Below are 19,658 nucleotides of genomic sequence, written 5' to 3'. Positions count from 1 at the left end.
TTATACTATAGATTTCCCTAGAGTGTAGTAAGATCCCCTTTTGTTCCTCATGGTGGAAACTTTTTTTGTGTAAATTTATATTTATATTAATATATTCACATTTTGCATGCAAAAAAAAATGAGGTAAGTTAACACTCGCCCCTAGGTCTAATAGTGCAGTTGTTATGAAGTTATCGCCTAAGGTTCATTGTATAGTAGGACGACCATGGTCCTTGTACTTAACAATTCAATTATGTTCAAATAAAGAGGGATATTGTTCCTTCTTTGGGCATGTTGGTTTTCCTCTTCATGGTACACAACTTTTTAGAAACTTAGTGTCTCTAGGTAGACGTTTTATAGCATCTAGAAAAGGTAGGTTTATAGTCAAATTTTTAAACACTTCTCTAATCTGATCAAAATTCTCGTCCTTTTTAGACACAACTAGTCTCTGGGGAAACGGTGGCTTTTCTTTATACTTAGCATAAAGGTCAACAATATTATTAACCTTGTCTTTATATTTTGCCACTTTCCAACTGGGTTTCCATATTGAAACCTCTACAGGTGTAGGATCATCAATTTCTATTAAGGGGTCTTGTAAAATTTTCCCATTTGGTTGTGGTTGGACTAGAACTTTTACAGTTGTAGGGTCTTCAGTTTCTATGACAGTATTTGCTATGGTTTTATTGTCAGCTTCCATTTGTAGGCAATCTTCAAACATAGTCAATTTGTTATCAACTACTTTCCCAGAACGAAAGGTAGTGACTGCATATAGTTCCCCTGGGGTTATATTACCATTACATTGAATATTGTTTACTTCGAAGACGGTGTTTGTATAATTAGGATTAGGCAATGCTTGACCTGGAAACACACCTGTTTGGTTATTATTTTGGTTAGGAGATATGTCAATTGCCTTTTGGCACAAAGACTGCACCATTTGCATCGTTTGTTGTAGCATGTTAGAGTTTTGATCATGTTGATCTTTCATAAATTTGGAGTTTTGTTCATTTTATTCCTTCATCAAGTTAGAGTTTTGTTGCATAATTTGACTTTGATGTTGCAGCAAAGTTACTACAACGTCCTCTGTAGATGGTTTAACTGGTGGAGTAGTCATAGAAGGAGTGAATGGAACTAAGGTTTGTTGAGTGTTGATGTCTTTTTGTTGATAGTTCTGGGTCATGGGCACTAAGCTTCTATTATGGTCACCTAATTGTCCTTGTCCTAGATGTTAGTTAAATTGGTGAAAGTTTTTAGTGGGCCTAACATTTTGATTATTAAAACCTTGAGGTGTAGCTTGTTGTTGTGGATTATAATTAATGTTTTGCCTCTATTGTGTGTTAGGGTTGTTATTAAAAACACAGACATTGTCTGGCCGTGGTGGTGGTTGTTCATAAGATAATAGGACAATAGAAGTCGGAATGCTCAAAACTAAAACATAAATCACAATGAGGAGAGTTTATGTTCATGACAGGATTGGGTTTCGCTTCTTGTTTATTGACAGAGAGGCATCGACCTTTCGAGTGAGGGATTCAATTAAAGTTATAAGTTCAGGATCTAGTTTTACCTCAAACATATTGGTTGCCTTAGTTGTAAACGAAAAAGGGGTGGAACAGGAGTAATCGTTACCTCCCCAGTTGTTGCTTTTCTTGGATTGAGTATCTAAAAAGTTATAAACACCTGTGGCTCCTTTACTTAAGAAATTTCCTCCATTCATGATGTCTAAAGTCTCCTTCTAGTGTTGGGATAGGCCTTTGAAGAAGGCACGAACTAGTGTATCTTGACCAAGATTATGATGGGGACATTCTACTAGATGATCAGTGAAATGATTCCAAGCTTCAGAAAAGGATTCTTGAGGCTTTTAGCGAAAGAAGTTAATATTTTGTAGCATCTCGTCAGTCTTCTGTGGTGGGTAAAATTGTTCTATAAATAATTCAACTAGTTTTTCCCATGTGTCGATAGAGTTCAGCTTTCGGGATGTTAGCCAAGCAGCCGCTTTGTCAGCTAGGGAGAAAGGAAACACCCTAAGTTTTATTTGTTCAGGTCTTACGTTAGGATGATGAAATGTAGTAAGAACTTGTTGTATCCTACGTAAGTGTTGATACGGCTTCTCATAGTCTAAGCCATGGAAAGGGGATTCTAAAATATCCCGTAGTACCTGCAACAATTATTCAGGACTCAGGTCCATCGTTTAAAGCCTTATAGAAATCAGATAGGGGTCTCTCTACAATTTCTTCACCCATTACTACAGATGTAGTGTTAGTAAGTGATATGTAAATTTCTAGATAGGCGATTATTTCTGCGTCTATGAGAAACTAATATGGTAGGTTTTTGCCTACCAGAATCTCATGCAAGTTTTAAGTCTAATAGGCAATTCCTAATTAGCATGCAAAAATTAGTCTGATTATTACTAGAAATAGAATCCTCTAAAGAGTTATGGATCTTTCCATAAATAATTAACACAGAATGCACCCCCAAATAGAATTAGACATCAAGATTTCTTATGATGTGGCTTAGCGGAATGAGAGTGATGTCTAATAGACTGAGAACCTAATTGAACATGTACTCTCTTCTTTTTCCTCCAACAAAAGGGTGTCTTAGTGAATGATTATGTGAAAATGGATGGTTATGGAAGATACGTAGGATATGGATAAGTTTTAGAAGGAAAGCATGGAAAAAATGATAATGTGGGTTTAGCACAAAACTTATTCATGGTGTCGGTCTGAACTGTCTCATATCTGAAAATGAAGGGATCAGGTGGCTCTTTCTTGGGTATTATGTCTTTACCAGATGGGTTTAGAATATCATGAAGCAGAAGAGAAACAAGAAGGTTTAGAGCAAACTAAAGGTGCCTTTGAAAAGGTGGAGGGGGGGGGGGAATCGAGGTGGTGGTAAATGATTGGCATTTATTAGGAATTAGCTCAGGGGGATAGTGGTCGGGTAGAGCTCTAGGTAGTTCTTGATAAGGTGGATCATCACAGGCTCTTAGAAACTTGGCGAATTCCTCATCTAGCTTGTTCGCATCCACATAATTTTGGTATTCATCTGCATCTTTGAGAAATTCATCTAAATCGTCCATTGTGAGATTTACTCCATCTCTCATAGGGTCGGAAGGGAGGGTGGAAAATTCTTCCTCTAATTCAGTTATGTTCAAGTAGTACAAATTGTGATCTCTGTCTTCTTAGAGGGGTATCTACTAAGGTGGGGACTAAGGCGTCGGTCGTACTAATGTTAGATATAAAACACTCAATAGACTTTACTTCTCTTTCTACAGGCAAACCTAAACATATTAACTTCAATAGAAAGATTTCCAAAGGAAAGAGTCATTGATCCATCCCGACAATTAATTTGGGCATTGGCAGTTGCCAAGAAAAGATGCCCTAAGATGATGGGAATAAAATCATGAACAACTTCTGTGTCAAGAATAACAAAATCGACTGGGTAGTAAAAATCCTGAACCATAACAAGAATATTTTCATCTATGCCCTTGGGATACTTAATAGAACGATCGCCTAACTGCAAAGTCATTTTGGTTGGTTTAAGTTCATGTAGACCTAGTTGTTTATAAAGGTAAAATGGGAGTCAGTTAACACTCGCCCCCAGGTCTAATAGTGCAGTTGTTATGAAAGTATTGCCTAAGGTGCATTGTACAGTAGTACGATTAGGGTCCTTGTACTTAACAATTCCGTTATGTTCGTATAAAAAGGGATATTGTTTAGTTAAGAAGGCTTCTTTGTGTATGTTGGTTTTCTTTTTGATGGTGTACAAGTCTTTTTAGAAACTTAGCGTGTCCAGGTATACTTTTTATAGCGTCTAGAAAAGGTAGATTTATAGTCAGATTTTTAAACACTTCCCTAATCTCATCAAAATTCTCATCCTTTTTAGATATAACTAGTCTCTGGGGAAACGGTGGTTTTTCTCTATACTTAGCATAAGGGTCAACAATATTATTAATCTTGTCTTTATCTTTTGCTGCTTTCCAACTAGGTTTCCATATTGGAACCTTTACAGGTGTAGGATCATTAATTTCTATTATTGGGTCTTGTAAAGTTGTCCCTTTTGGTTATGGTTGGACTAGAACTTCTACAGTTGTAGGGTCTTCAATTTCTATGACAGTATTTGGTATGGTTTCATTATTAGTTTGTGGGCGATCATTAGACATAGTCACTTGGTTATCAACTACCTTACCCGAACGAAGGGTAGTAACTGCCTATAGGTCCCCTTGGTTTATATTACTATTACATCGAATACTGTTTACTTCAAAGGAAGTGTTTGGTGACTTAAGATTAGGCACAACTTGACCTGAAAACATGCCTTGTTGGTTATTATTTTGGTTATGAGACAGATCAATAACCTTTTATCACAAAGACTACATCATTTGCATCGTTTGTTGTAGCATGTTAGAGTTTTGATCATGTTGTTCTTTCATAAATCTGCAGTTTTGTTCACTTTGTTCCTTCAACAAGTTAGAGTTTTGTTGCATAATTTGATTTTGATGTTTCAGCAAAGTTACTACTACGTCCTCTGTAGATGGTTTAACTAGTGGAGTGGTCATGGGTGGAGTGACTGGAACTAAGGCTTGTGGTGTGGTCATGTCTTGATGTTGATCGTTCTTGGTCACGGGCACTAAACTTCTGTTCTAGTCACCTAAATCTCCTTGTCCTAGATATTAGTTAAATTGGTAGGAGTTTGTAATGGGCCTAACGTTTTGATAATTAATACCTAGAGGTGTAGGTTGTTGTTGTTGATTAGTGTTTTGCCTCCATTGTGTATTAGGGTTGATGAAAACGTAATTATCTACGGGTTATGGTGGCAGTGAACCGTAAAGTAAGGGACTAAAGGAATTGGTATGGTTAGGATTAAAACAAACATTACATGGGGTAAAGTTGATGTTCATGACAGGAGTGGGTATCGCTTCTTGTTTATGCACAGAGAAGGCATCGACCTTTCGAGTGATGGATTCAATTAAAGTTCTAAGTTCAGGATCTTGTTTAACCTCAAACATACTGGCTGCCTTAGCTGTAGACGAAGAAAGGGTGGAGTAGGAGTAATCGTTACCTCCCCAGTTGTTACTTTTCTTGGATTTATTATCTAAGAAGTTATATGGATATATGGCTCCTTTACTTAAGAAATTACATCCATTCATTATATCTAAAGTATCCTTATGATGTAGTGATATGCCATTGAAGAAGGCACGAACTAGTGTGACTTTACCAAGATTATGATGGGGATATTCTACTAGAAGATCAGTGAAACGATTCCAAGCCTTAGAAAAAGATTCTTGAGACTTTTGGCGAAAGAAGTGAATATTTTGAAACATCTCATCAGTCTTCTATGGTGGGTAAAATTGTTCCATAAATAATTCAATTAGTTTTTTCCATGTGTCGACAGAGTTCGGTTTTTGTGTTGTTAGCCTAGCATCCGCTTTGTCAGCTAGGGTGAAAGGAAACACCCTAAGCTTTATTTGTTCAGGTTTTATGTTAGGATGATGAAATGCAGTAAGAACTTGTTGTATCCTACGTAAATGTTGATAAAGCTTCTCATGGTCTAACCCATGGAAAACATGTAGTAGATTAAATATATTCGGGGGGATTCTAAAATCTCCCGTAGTATCTGCAAGAATTATGCAAGACTCAAGTTCATCGTACAAACCCTTATAAAAATCAAAGAGGGGTCTCTGCTATTTCTTCACCCATTGCTACAGATATAGTGTTGGTGGGTGTAGGTGATGTGTGTGTGGTGATATGTGAATTTCTAGATAGGCAATTATTTCTGCATCTACGAGAAACTAATATAGCAGGTTTATGCATACCAGATCTTAATCTCATACAAGTTTTGAGTCTAATAGGCAATTCCTAATAAGCATGCAAAAATTAGTCTGATTATTACTAGAAATAGAATGCTCTTACAGTAGATTCGAGGATGTAAAGAGGTGTTACCTGGAGCGTCCTTGCTACGCGGATAAATAGCGCCTTCAACAGCCTTGAAACACATCTACTAAAAAAAATTCAAACCAACAGCCAGGCCACTTAAGAATTCACTACAAGAAAGCAGACTTTTAGCCACGGCCCAAATCCGTGGGCAAAGATCTTTAGCCACGGCTACTAACTGACGCAAGTCCATGGGGTTTTGACCTGTAGATAAAAGTTTAGCTATAGCCCAAGACCGTGGGTAGATGCAACGGTCCATGCGACAACTCAAGCCGTAGCAACTTCCCACTGATAATGACCGTGGGGAAAGCCATAGCAATTGCCACAGCTTGTGACCATGGCGTAAGCCGTAGCAAGTTCTAGGATGGCCATTGTACAAGTAGCATTCAGATTTTGTGAGGGAGGAAAGCCGTGGCAAAAGTAGATTTGCTACGCACATTTTTTTACTTTAGCTACGGATAGTGACCATGGCTAAAACGTTTCAGATTTTTTTTAAAAAATAAAAATATATATAATTATTGTTTTATCTTTAACATTCAAACAGTAGACTCCTTATTAACCTTAACCTTCAAACGTTAGTTTTCACATTATTCGGAATCCACTCCACAAAGTAAAACAAGTTCTTGTTCTGCACATTAATCATTTGTTCATCAACTTCCTTAGTACTCATTTTCCTACGGAACATCGCAGATACAGTCAAGTACCTCCCATGTCGTGGATCAGCAGCACACATAATGTTCTTTGCATCCCACATTTGTTTGAGTAAGCTCCAACACAGTCAAAGCCCTATATTGCTGAGAGCCATATGAAGTAAGTGGAACAAAACCCACCATAAAAAAGTGAAGACGCAAAAACGGGATCAAATTAACAACAATCTAGCTTCCTTAAATCAGAGTTCAACTATCCAGGGAACCTCAAACAACACATCACACCAAACATAGTAGCAGATATCAAATGATTAAAATCTCCAACTGTAAATAAACAAATCGAACCAAGAATAAATTTCTAACCTTTAAAACTACTAAATAAACAAAACACAACAAGTTTAAAAAATGCTTACAGCTAGGAGTAGTGAGTTTCAAAGTCATGAAGCAAATATCATAAAGAGCCTCATTATCAAGAACCATACACTCATCATCATTCTCAACTAACTGATGAATAGACAACGTCGCATTATAAGGTTGTGATCGTATCAGACACCTTTGGAAAAGGAAATACCGGAAAAGTAAGCATCATTCTATCAGGATACTCTTCTCTAATTTTCAATATCAATAATGAACCTGTATGACCAAGATCTCAATATCAAAGTGCTTTCTCAATTACAAACTTGGCAGACAGAACTATATAATAGCACATACTTTCGCCTTCAACTTACTCAACCATGATCCCAGGGAAAGACCAGCAACGGTTCCTCCGCTAGAAATAACATAAGAAAGACACACATGGTTTAGATTATCACCACAAACATATACAAGAATGGATTGCAGAGAAACAACCTTATATGTGCTAAACACGATATCAAAATGAGAAACATTAAACAGAGACATAGAGGGGGGAGGGGGTTGGAATCCAGCTGTATAAAGAAGAAAACCTTCCACAGGTGATATCTATAAAATGAATAGTCTACCTACGAAATGAACGATGAATTCAATCCGTAAGTAAACTAAAACTGCTCTTTTGAGCCTTTGTTTATCAAAGCTTCTACTCTCGATGCGAATTGCACTAAGTGGAGTAGGAAGTTCGTTCCACTCCTAGTTCCCTAGCATGGATTGTTTTCTAAGTCTAAGAAATCAGTCTTAAGTTAATGAGAGATTTACGAAATGTTATGCTAACAAGACGCGTTAATTTAAATAACAAGATATAATAAATAACAAGATAAAATATAAACTAAGGTCAATCTACGAAAACTACGGAAATACGATTGTTTGAATCTAGATAAAGAAATTAGAGGGGAATTGAATCCACCTCGAATCCAACTTAACAACCTAGCGTAGAATGTTGTATCTCAATTCTCACGTTCTTACGGCGAGAATTTCGAGTTCTAATCCCTAGTGTTCATGGCATTCCTACCGGATACTAACTAGCATGTGGGGTCGTCCACCCATTCTCATGGCGAAACACGACCTTCTAGAGTGGAATAGATTCTACAACCAATTCTATACTAACCACTAAGTTTTCATCAAGGCTTCATCAACCCCTCTAATGGAGGTTTTAGCCTTGATTCATCAACCTAACATTTCCCATTGAATCTAAACTAAACATAATGTAAGAAATTGAGATTTACTTAATTAAACAATAATGAATCTAATTTAATGGCTGGAATGAAATAAGAACAAGAATTGAAATTAGATCTAGAATGGAAATAACCAAATTCGAAATTGACAAACTAACTATTTTATTTATCTAATCAATCAAGAACAATGATTCAAGAATTTAATCTAAAACAGGAATTGAAATGGAACTAACACTTAATTAATTAATAAAACTAGATCTAGAATTCTATATATTAATTTAGGTCTAACTAGCTACCATTAACAAAGAGCTAAGCTTTTGTTTTTATACATCCAGATCCAAAAATCGTGCATGGGCTTGGAGCCATGTTTTGGGCCAGAGAATCAGGCCCAAAACCCAATTCTTTCAGTCCAAAAAGGCCTCTTCAGCTGCAGTTCGCTTCAACAGACTTTTCGTCCACTTCTGCTCCTCTGATTGGGTCAAGTCTTGGACCATTTGAAAGCTCTTTCCGATCCGGTCGTTTTGACATAAGGTAGGCCCAATTCCGAGGTCTGAGTCTAAAGATATGGTCTTCGGAAGTTCTGTTGACTTTGTGCACTGTTTACCTTACACTTTGCGTGGACTTTGACTTTTCATCTTTTGACCAGGCTTTACAAAGGCTTCGTCTTCTTGAATCTTGGCCTTTAATCACCGAACTCCTTAGTAACCAACCTTTGCTCCTTTATCTCATCAAAGTGGCACATTCCTGCACATAATTGACTTTGAAACCTGAAATACCTAAAAACACGTAATCAGTATTAACTCTTACTTATTACTCACATAATTGGTCTAAAAGTATGACTGCTAAGGGGTTAAAACTACAGTTTTGGGCTCTTATCAACCACCCCCAAACAGCATTTTGCTTGTCCTAAAGCAAATATGAGAAATTAGCATAAGTGACCAAAAATGGAGTTCTATCTACTCGCTCACTGAGTCGCGATTGCATTGACCATATGCAACAAGGCCTTAAACCACTAGGAATTCCCTAGTGGACGAGTTATAGCCTCGTGAGAGTTTTCCAGTGAAGGTACTCACAAACTTCATCTATACTACAACGACTAAGAAATAAAACTATTGTTTTCTCCTTCATGTCTCAACTATCTATACATCTCACTAGCAAATACATAAGAATAACCCAAATAACCCTAAGCTAATATATGCATAATGATCAATCATCTAAAATAAACATATAACAATGAGTAATACTATGAAATGTAATAGCAGGTCTGTTTCTGAAAACTCGGAATAGCGTCCTTAAGTAGGTCCTCACATAAATGTCAAGACAAAAACCATTCGATTTTTCCACTCAAGTTTTTCACATTTTGCTCCGGTTAATGCGGTGGGCACACTTTACCTTACAATCTCAATGACAACAAGGAAGCCGGAGTCGATCAAACACATCTGCCACTTACTATCACAATAACCTATTCCTAATTGAGCTAGAGGTCTTTATTAGGTATTGCGGGGATTAGGAGATGGTTTAAGAAGGAAGGAAATGGATATTCAAAAGGACAAGTCTGAGATAATAGAGTCTTCATATTATATAACTTAGAGAAAACCTTGTTATTTCCTTTTGCTTCTATACTTTGTTTCCATCCTTAGCCATAATTTTCTTTTTCTTTTCTTTGGCTTTTGACTCCCTTTATTCTATTTTTTTGGAGTTTTTATTTATTTCTATATATTTTTTTTCTTTTCCTTGGATGGAAACTTCTTTTCTTTTTCTGAAGCAACTAACTAATTTTTGTTTACACAGGTTTTTCTCTTCTTATTTCTTCACTCATTCTATTCTCAGACTTATTCTAAATTGGGTAGGTTGATTTATTCTCTTTTTTTTTTTTTTTTTTTTTTTTTGTTTTTGTAACAGGGGTAAAGGAATTGTGGTTTTGGAAGGCTAAAGAAAGGCTCGAGGGGACTAATTAATTCATAATTCATAGGTTTGAATTTCCGGCTATATCGATCCAAAGAGGGCTAAATTCTCGCTTAGGATATGGCATAGTGATCAAGCAAGTGGACGTGTGATTTCTCTATCCGGATTTTACTTCTCCCTTGTGTCATTTCTCAAATGTTTCGCTCATATAAGGCTTTAGGCTATATTCTCACAGGATTTGTAGAATAAGTACTCTAGCCTAGATTTCAAAACTTCATCGCTAACAATCATAGATACTCATGTAATAAATTTATAGATAGATGCAAAGATTATTACCTACATATTAACCTAAGTTTCTAACAATTATTCTGATGCAAAAAGCTATGTGAGACTTCTAAATTGTTAAGAGCATAGAGAAAGAAAACAATACCAATATTCCTAAGTGTATAGCATACTTTTTTATTTATATTTTTGAATTTTTGAAATTTTAACTAGAAAACAAGTGCATATTATACATATATATATCCTAACAGATGTCTTAATTACACGTGTTTCTATGCCCCCAACAAGAAGCATGCTTTGTCCTCAAAGCATTTAAATAAAGATGGTAGGAAAAATACCATTGAAGCGCGTGAAATTCAGGAACATCTGCAAAACAAGGTTAAAACATACAAATATAGTAATAAAAAAAAAAACTGAAGCAACTCTATAAGAGTTCCACCCATTATGGGGTTAACAGAATGAAATTGCTTGGGACATAAGCAGACACTAACTTAACTAAAACTTACCTGCACCCCAAAGATTTACTCGTCATCCTCCTCTTCTATATGAGGTTCTTTCAAGATCCCCGCCATGCCATAACAACTTGCCACGCCTTCCGTCGTGTATCCTCAACTAGTGCTAACCTCTCTAGTGTTACTTGGTCGATGGGGTGTAAGGGGGCAACCAAATGTGGTTGCACCTGCCATCCCGCCAAGTCATGGCTCGAATGATCTTACCACCCCGATTGGTGGGTCTCATGGTTTCGACCCTTTCCCAACTCGGTAATCGTGTACTGAGAATATGGGTAGGCAAGCGCGATAATGCGGCAAAAACCAAGACAGGCATAAGAAGGTACTTATGCCTCAAGGTATGGCCTCGCTTCAACAGAAGAAACTAAAACTTCGGGGAATGTCATACCGACGACGTCCCTCGGCTAAAGCAAGGAAAACGCCACCAATTCTGCCGTATTATTGGCGTAAGTAAACCGCCGTTCCCTAGAATGTTCATCATGATGAACAACATGGTTGTGCCTACATTCAGAGATAGGCTACTCAGGGCGATGTTATATTGGTCTTGGTCCATGATACGAAACACCCCTCCCCCATAATACTCATGGAAATAGGCATATTCATATAGGTATGAGTTATCCATCATATATCCCCATGTGCATAGGGTGGTCGTAATGGCAACCCCGAAACCAAAGCTATCAATTGCTTACTGAATTCCATAGTCGTGCCATCAATAGCAAGGGAAAATTTTTGTTCTCCTTCTTGGGTACAAAAAAAAGTAATATTATTATAGAAGAATTCAGTTAGCTTAGGTGAAAAAGAATCGTCATCACTCACCAGAAGATGCCGCCATCCTAACTGCACGATCCGCTCGCGGAACGATGCTCTATAGGTATTGGTTCCCATCAAGTCTTCAAATGACTGTTCAGGAATCACTATAGGAGGTGTCATCTCAAAACTACTCTGTAGAACAGCTGCGAAAACCTGGAAGAAACCTCAGAAAATCGGAATTTCCTGTGCTTACGGGAGGAGGGCGCGGCGCACTCGTATAGGGCGCGAGTCGCGCTCGTAGGTTTTTGGAATTACAGTGTTTGGAAGCTGGTCGCTTCTGCTGAAGCGCGCTCGCGCCGAAGATTTTTCGATTTACAGTGTTGTAGGGCGAAGTCGCTCTGCTTGAAGCGCGCCTCGACAAAAAAAATTTATGGCAGTGTATAGGCAGCGCTTCGTAGAATCTTGAAAAATGTTTACAAGAAAAATAAGCAGAAAAAGCTTGGAGTGAAAGGTGAGAGATTATTGTGGGGTGTAGTATGGGTTGTGAGTGTAGATTGATGGAAGTTTAAATAGGTTACGGGTTTCCAAAACGAATCGGCAAGTTGCCAAATTGTTTTAAGGCAATTTCGAAAATAGAAAACCGCCAAACCCGAAAACGAAAACTAACCATAGTTTTGATTTCCTAACAACCCTGGTATCTTTTAAACTTGGTTTAGAATAGTAACTTCTAAACTCTACTACATATCATGCTACCACTACAAAAAAATCATAGATATGCCGATATCGGCCTAATTTTCAACTTTGACTCCAAGACAACCTTACGAAAGATGATCAAAATAAATTATATTAAAATAATATGAAATCCAAGCAATCGAAAACAAACAACTTAATATTCAAATCTAACTACTGAAATAAAATTCCACTAACAAAACAATAAAAAAAAATAATGAAATAACAGGACACAACTGATGGTGAACACCTAGGCGTGTGAAGAAGATGGTCCCTGAGATGGAGACTGGTTCTGTGGTGAAGAATGGCTTGAGCCATCTGGCCTGCGGCGACGACGCTCATGCCTCTCAGACTCAGCTGAGACAGACTCATCCACGAGTGGCATGCGTCGTAGCATCTCTATCCTGAACAAGCGTGGCTTCCATCTCGCCTTGAGTCGCATACCGGGCTTGGTGATTACGGTGGATAATATCCAAGTTAGACAAGATATCTTCCCCCCCCTTTTCGAAGCATTTCAACTCTCGTCGTGAAAGTTCGTTTGCTTATTTCGAAGTACAATTTGTCTATGTCGGATATCTTCACAGATACGATAACCGCATCGCAAACCAGTTTGTAGTATTATCATTCGTTCTAAATTAGAAGTATGACTATCGAAATTATCCTCAACCAACCATGTCATATCTTCCCCTTCATTATCCGACTCAACTTCATTCTCTGCAGACAACGGCCAAGTTTCTTGGATGCATTCCTTATAAATACTTGCATTAGAATGCAATTTGATCTTAATAGGAGCAGATTTAGCAACAGCTCTAAATGAGAGCATAATCTTAGTGATCAATACGGGGAAGAGGCCATGCTCTTTCCCACTCCTCTAATCACATTCAAAATTAAATCGAGGATGCAGAAATTATACTCATTCGTTTGCAAAATCCGGGAGGACGTCTGCGACACGAAGTCCGATGTCACCGACTTTGTCTTTCCCGAGGGGCGTTCCTACCAATCCACCGAGCTACGGCCGGTTGATTGGTTCTCGTCATCGCCCCGCTGAACGAATGAGATATCGTATTGTATTCACCCTCTATGACCGTATCTCTCATCAAAACAGGAACTCCGGATCTTTGGGATTCCCCGAATGGTTAAATATCTAGGTTGGTTACAAGCGTGATTCCTAATAGCTCGACCAACAACCGCCTCGTTACTTCCCTCATCGTTCTGCTATCCTAATGAAAATCCTATTTCCCTCCATTCTCGTTTCTTATAAAACTGTTCTACCAAATCATAGTGATAGAACTCATCCGCCGAATACCACAATCTGTTCCAATCCCTCTTAATCATATTGGCGTCGTAAAATGGTGCGAAATGGTCGGCCTCAAACGCGTGCTCCGGCAACATTCCCCTGCAGCGGCGCCATTTGATATCTATAAAAATGAATAGTCTACCTACGAAATGAACGATGAATTCAATCCGTAAGTAAACTAAAAATGCTCTTTTGAGCCTTTGTTTATCAAAGCTTCTACTCTCGATGCGAATTGCACTAAGTGGAGTAGGAAGTTCGTTCACTCCTAGTTCCCTAGCATGGATTGTTTTCTAAGTCTAAGAAATCAGTCTTAAGTTAATGAGAGCTTTACGAAATGTTATGCTAACAAGACGCGTTAATTTAAATAACAAGATATAATAAATAACAAGATAAAATATAAACTAAGGTCAATCTACGAAAACTACGGAAATACGATTGTTTGAATCTAGATAAAGAAATTAGAGGGGAATTGAATCCACCTCGAATCCAACTTAACAACCTAGCGTAGAATGTTGTATCTCAATTCTCACGTTCTTACGGCGAGAATTTCGAGTTCTAATCCCTAGTGTTCATGGCATTCCTACCGGATACTAACTAGCATGTGGGGTCGTCTACCCATTCTCATGGCGAAACACGACCTTCTAGAGTGGAATAGATTCTACAACCAATTCTATACTAACCACTAAGTTTTCATCAAGGCTTCATCAACCCCTCTAATGGAGGTTTTAGCCTTGATTCATCAACCTAACATTTCCCATTGAATCTAAACTAAACATAATGTAAGAAATTGAGATTTACTTAATTAAACAATAATGAATCTAATTTAATGGCTGGAATGAAATAAGAACAAGAATTGAAATTAGATCTAGAATGGAAATAACCAAATTCGAAATTGACAAACTAACTATTTTATTTATCTAATCAATCAAGAACAATGATTCAAGAATTTAATCTAAAAACGAGAATTGAAATGGAACTAACACTTAATTAATTAATAAAACTAGATCTAGAATTCTATATATTAATTTAGGTCTAACTAGCTACCATTAACAAAGAGCTAAGCTTTTGTTTTATACATCCAGATCCAAAATCGTGCATGGGCTTGGAGCCATGTTTTGGGCGAGAATCGGGCCCAAAACCCAATCTTTTCGATCCAAAAAGGCCTCTTCAGCTGCAGTTCGCTTCAACAGACTTTTCGTCCACTTCTGCTCCTCTGATTGGGTCAAGGCTTGAACCATTGGAAAGCTCTTTCCGAGCCGGTCGTTTTGACATAAGTTAGGCCCAATTCCGAGGTCTGAGTCTAAAGATATGGTCTTCGGGAGTTCTGTTGACTTTGTGCAATCAAGCTCGCTGCGTGGACTTTGACTTTTCATCTTTTGACCGGGCTTTACAAAGGCTTCGTCTTCTTGAATCTTGGCCTTTAATCACCGAACTCCTTAGTAACCAACCATTGCTCCTTTATCTCATCAAAGTGGCACATTCCTCGCATTAAATTGACTTTGAAACCTGAAATACCTAAAAACACGTAATCAGTATTAACTCTTACTTATTACTCACATAATTGGTCTAAAAGTATGACTGCTAAGGGGTTAAAACTACAGTTTTGGGCTCTTATGAACAGGCAACAACAATATCCTGGAATTCTATGCTAGGTGCAACGTGAAGTTGTTCTTCAATCTCCTTCACCGCTTCTATGTACCCCCTGCATAAGGTGATAAGTTTGACATACTTTTCAAAACCAAAAACTAGGGAAAAGGAAAAATAGGGGAGCAAATGTGAATATGAATATAAAAATAATCAACTCCTTCTTACCAAGTTCCTAAAGAGTAAGATCCACCAACCGGAATGACATAAGGTCTTTTTCCTTCCCTTATTAACCTCTCCTTTAGTAAATAATTAAGCACCTGCAAATAAAAGGGTGATATCTTTTCAACTGTTCAAAAAGAAAATAAGTCCAGTAATGCTGGACAAGGAAAACCAAATAGCAATAGTAATGGCATGGAGCAGTTAGAGCTTCAGCCCAACAGTTCTGTCAGGTCTGGCCTAGTTGGTCCAAAACTCCAAAATGATTTACCTTGATTGTAACTAAACAACAACAAAAATTCAATCAACATTTAATTAAACCTTTTGCAAGGTATTTCCTTTTTCCTTTTTCAATTTCCAAATTATGGACTTTAGGTTCTTGAAGATTGTTAGATCCTTTAGTATAGACTCAAGATGGAAATGGTATCCAAACATACATTTCAGACGGAAATGGTAAGGGATGCACTTTCAGATGTAAAGAAAGCATTGGAACATGTTGCAAAGAGATAAAACTCACTCCCAGTATTGGCATACTCTTCCTTTGACACAAGATCAACATGGGCTCCCACTAAATGCTCGACAAAGAGGTTTCCCGTCAATCCCGAATCACTAACAACTAAAATCTGTGAAAATCTTAGTTGCCATTTTCAAACACTGACCAAACGCGGACAGAACCATCTTCAAACCTAGAAATTAATAAAGATAATTCATCATCAGATGATACCAAGCAAGTAACAGCTCTATAATGAGCATGCCATTTATAATGAGAATAATGAGTGTCGGATACCAGTGGTGGTGCAAAATAGACATCAGTGTCTGGATAGTCTATGGATGGAGGCAAGAGGACATAATTAAAAAGAAAAAAAAAAAGTTACTACTCCCTCTAGCAATCACCACCATAAGTTGTGATTTATTTGGTGTAACCTACCGATACACTATAAGGAGAGACTTGGATAATGTTCATCTGAAGAGTGGGGCCTTTGCTGCTTTTGGCATTGTTAAAGGTACTATTAGTTAACTTGGTAGAGGTGCCAATCAAACTGAGTCATCCTTTAGTCCCTGCAATACCACATAGAAGTTAGATAATTACTTTGTATTTGAGGGATAGGAAGGGGAGAATATTTAGTTAATTCCATGAAGTACACTTCACTGGTTGAACTCTGTCAGAGCAGGAACTGCCATAGAAATCATGCAACTATGTGAAACCATGATCTGTATGGCCTTTCTTTGGCGTGTATGTTATGTGATCATTACAAACTATCATTTATAGTAGAAAGGATAAGGGAAACCTCTTTACAATATTGGATGGCCATGACCTTCCGCTTTTAAGGGAGGAACGGGTCTGCATATATACTAACAAGAGTAACATGCGCTGAACTTCTATCATTTGCAATTTCCAGACATAGACATATATAAGTAAGAGTGAAGCATTGATGTACAACATTCTGAATTGCCAAATTAAAGGCACGGGGGGCTTCATGAACATTTCTTATTAACAAAATTCTAATACAAGTAATAGTCTTCTTGACACTAAGATCACCTGCAAGAGTACTATTGCATGATTGCATAAACCAGCAGCAACAGGAAGAATAAACAAAAACTTAACAACGTTAAAAGCAGCAAAGGCCCCACTCTTCAGATGGACATTATCCAAGTCTCTCCTTATAGTGTATCGGTAGGTTACACCAAATAAAGCATAACTTATAGTGGCGATTGCTAGAGGGAGTAGTAATGTTGGTTTGTTAATTACTTGAACTAGACAATCTTATTGATCACTTCAAGGTCAAATGTCCAAATTTATTTGCAACAATGGATGCTTGTTGGATTGGCAAGAATTTTTTTTATAAATACCTATATTGTCAGTGCTCAGTTGACGCTTCTTTAATTCTTCTATTATCTCAGCGACAGACTTATCCGGGCTGAATGATGAAACTATCTAAGGCAATAGCAACTTCAGTTGGGACTCTGATTCGGACGTGATGTTGTGGTCTCCGAGTAGTGTCTCGACGTCATTGTGCGGGTCATCAAAACTATTTTAACAATGGATATACAAACCAAAATCACATTCAAGAGGCTGGCAATAATTTTACTGAAGAGGAAAAGACTCCCAAATGTTTAAATTGTGAAGTAAACTTTCACATGTATCAATTGACAGAACATGTAACTATTATCAGGACCTAGAAGGCAATCCATTAAAACTCCCCCAACAGGACCAAATTAATGCAACTGAGTAAACTCGTCGGAACATAAAAACTTTTATTTAGCAAAGATTTGCATAATAATCCCATGGGAAGGGAGAGGACCAAAATCCGATATTTTCATGTTCAATTTCACAAACACATTAAGAATCAGTCAAGCATCATGGCAGAAAATAATTGACATGCACATCAACTATACTTTGCAAAAGTCACAGGTAATGACTAGTTTAGGTATACATGGCTCATACGTAAATACGAAACTTAGTTTCTTTACCAATTAAAGTATAACTTACAAAAACAAATATCAGGTCATGAACTGAAAGTTGATTCAATACATACAAGGTAAGAGACTGAAAGGCTTCCCTCAGTGAAACCAGCTTCCCAGATGGCACATGATGAGTTCCAAGACCAATATAAAGAGCATTAACAAGTGAAGAAATCATTTTCCCAGTCATTCTAAGAGAGGCACCTGAAGCAAAATTAGTAATTTAAGCCAAATAATAGCATAAGCAGATAAACGCAGGAATTGATGTAGAAAGCATAAAAGTCGTACAAACAAATGTACATTTAGTCAAAGTAAACTAAACAAAAGAGTGGCACTCTTTGATGGAGCAGAATATTGAACCACAAAAAAAAAGGACATTTAGATAATATGGCAATCTTAATGTGTAGGAATCCAAGTATATCTAATCTTTCTCTTGAACCTAAGGGGATCATTCAAGAGTTAGAAGAACAATCAAGGAATGGAAACAACATGAGATGAATTCCTGGAGACAGACTGATGAAGAGAATCAGTTAATTAGCATCAAACTAAAGAATAGAGCTCAATGGTAGTACTGGCAATTCAAGTTTTTACTAAGATGTTTTCACTGGTCATGCTAAAGATCATAAAAGGACTACAGAAGTGTCGTTCTCAGCGCCTCCATAGAGGGCATGGTTGCTTAAATTTGCAGTTATCTCTTTCAAACTAAATGCACACGACTCCCAATACTGAAGTGTCTGAAAGTAAGAGAATAGGCCAAAACCACAATAGTCTAGACATACCTTGGAAACCATATCAGAAAGGTGTCCATACTCATCCGATCTTAGCTGATCAATCTTCTCAGAGGACTGGAACTTTGGGTACGTACATGGTAAGAAACTTATTGAACGACTCAAGTAGGTCAGGAATGGAAGCTTCAGAATAAAAAATACGGTCTGCAGCAAGTGCGGTAGCTTGAAGAAACTCCTTTTGGGAGTAAAGTCGTGCAAGCGATCTTGACCTCCCCAAACTCCCATCCTCATTGCAAACAGATTCAGAATCAATGTCAGTGGATTTAACCAAAGACCCATTTTCAAATGCTTCTTCAAGTGCCTCTCTTAGCTTGTTGACTTGCAATTTATGGAGAATCGACAACAACTTTCTATGAACTTCCTCTGTCAAACCACCAGTCCTTTGAGTTGCCAAGAATCTGTAACAACAAAAAAAATCACCCTTTACTCAATTTCCATCCAAACCAAAAAAAATGAGAAACCTTTAATAAAATAAACACTTAAAAAATAAACACTTGTAAGCATTACCTTTGATATTTGAAGAGAGAGATCGTGAGAGAAGCGATAGTGACGAACTGTTAGAGAGGTGGTGGTGGTGGACGAACTAATAGGAGAGAAGATGAGATAGATGGTGACAGAGGCGGTGGAAACTAGAGGTGAGATTATTTTCTAACTATTTCTGAATATTTTGAGTTTTTGTGGGTTGGAACTCAAAAATTTTAGTGCGCACACCAAATTTTGGGGGCAATTTTGGATCTATGCCGGCGCAGTATAACCGTTGGAAAGAATAGATAGTGTCAAGATCTAATCCAATGGTCCAAACTGTGGGAACATCTACGCGTTCTGACTGTGGACAAATGTTGCAAAATACTGTTAAGCCATAATACAGCAACTATTACAATACCAACAGAGAGCGACCGTGGCTAATTAGTCGACAGCTTTGGTCCGTGGCAAATGTTCCGGGTCATCCATGGCAAAAAACTCATTTTCATGTAGTGATTGAGAGAGGTTGTCTGT

The 19,658-nt window shown here is 37.6% G+C and overlaps 2 long non-coding RNA genes and 1 pseudogene across 5 annotated transcripts; 1 reads left to right on the top strand and 2 right to left on the bottom strand.

The window, feature by feature from the left end:
- Positions 1-6,457: 6,457 nt before the first annotated feature.
- LOC147475593 (tubulin beta-1 chain-like) lies at positions 6,458-7,178 on the bottom strand (annotated as a pseudogene). The gene is made up of 2 exons (XR_015209286.1): positions 6,964-7,178; positions 6,458-6,874 (listed from the first exon to the last, which is right to left on the bottom strand). The product of XR_015209286.1 is annotated as a tubulin beta-1 chain-like (transcript).
- Positions 6,979-15,473, top strand: LOC147475592 (uncharacterized). Its single transcript, XR_015209290.1, has 2 exons — positions 6,979-7,503; positions 15,230-15,473. It is a non-coding gene; the product is annotated as an uncharacterized LOC147475592 (long non-coding RNA).
- LOC147475591 (uncharacterized) lies at positions 14,574-19,377 on the bottom strand. Of its 3 annotated transcripts, XR_015209287.1 has the most exons (8): positions 19,170-19,377; positions 18,654-19,060; positions 17,949-18,078; positions 17,263-17,441; positions 16,340-16,470; positions 15,929-16,097; positions 15,421-15,512; positions 14,574-15,310 (listed from the first exon to the last, which is right to left on the bottom strand). It is a non-coding gene; the product is annotated as an uncharacterized LOC147475591 (long non-coding RNA). The 3 variants fall into 3 exon arrangements; XR_015209288.1 differs by lacking the exon at positions 16,340-16,470; XR_015209289.1 differs by lacking the exon at positions 17,263-17,441.
- Positions 19,378-19,658: the final 281 nt, after the last annotated feature.

This window comes from Coptis chinensis, chromosome 9 (genome assembly GCF_015680905.1).
Source record: "Coptis chinensis isolate HL-2020 chromosome 9, ASM1568090v1, whole genome shotgun sequence".
Taxonomy (NCBI): domain Eukaryota; kingdom Viridiplantae; phylum Streptophyta; class Magnoliopsida; order Ranunculales; family Ranunculaceae; genus Coptis; species Coptis chinensis.
This window is presented reverse-complemented; position numbering and strand designations above follow the sequence as displayed.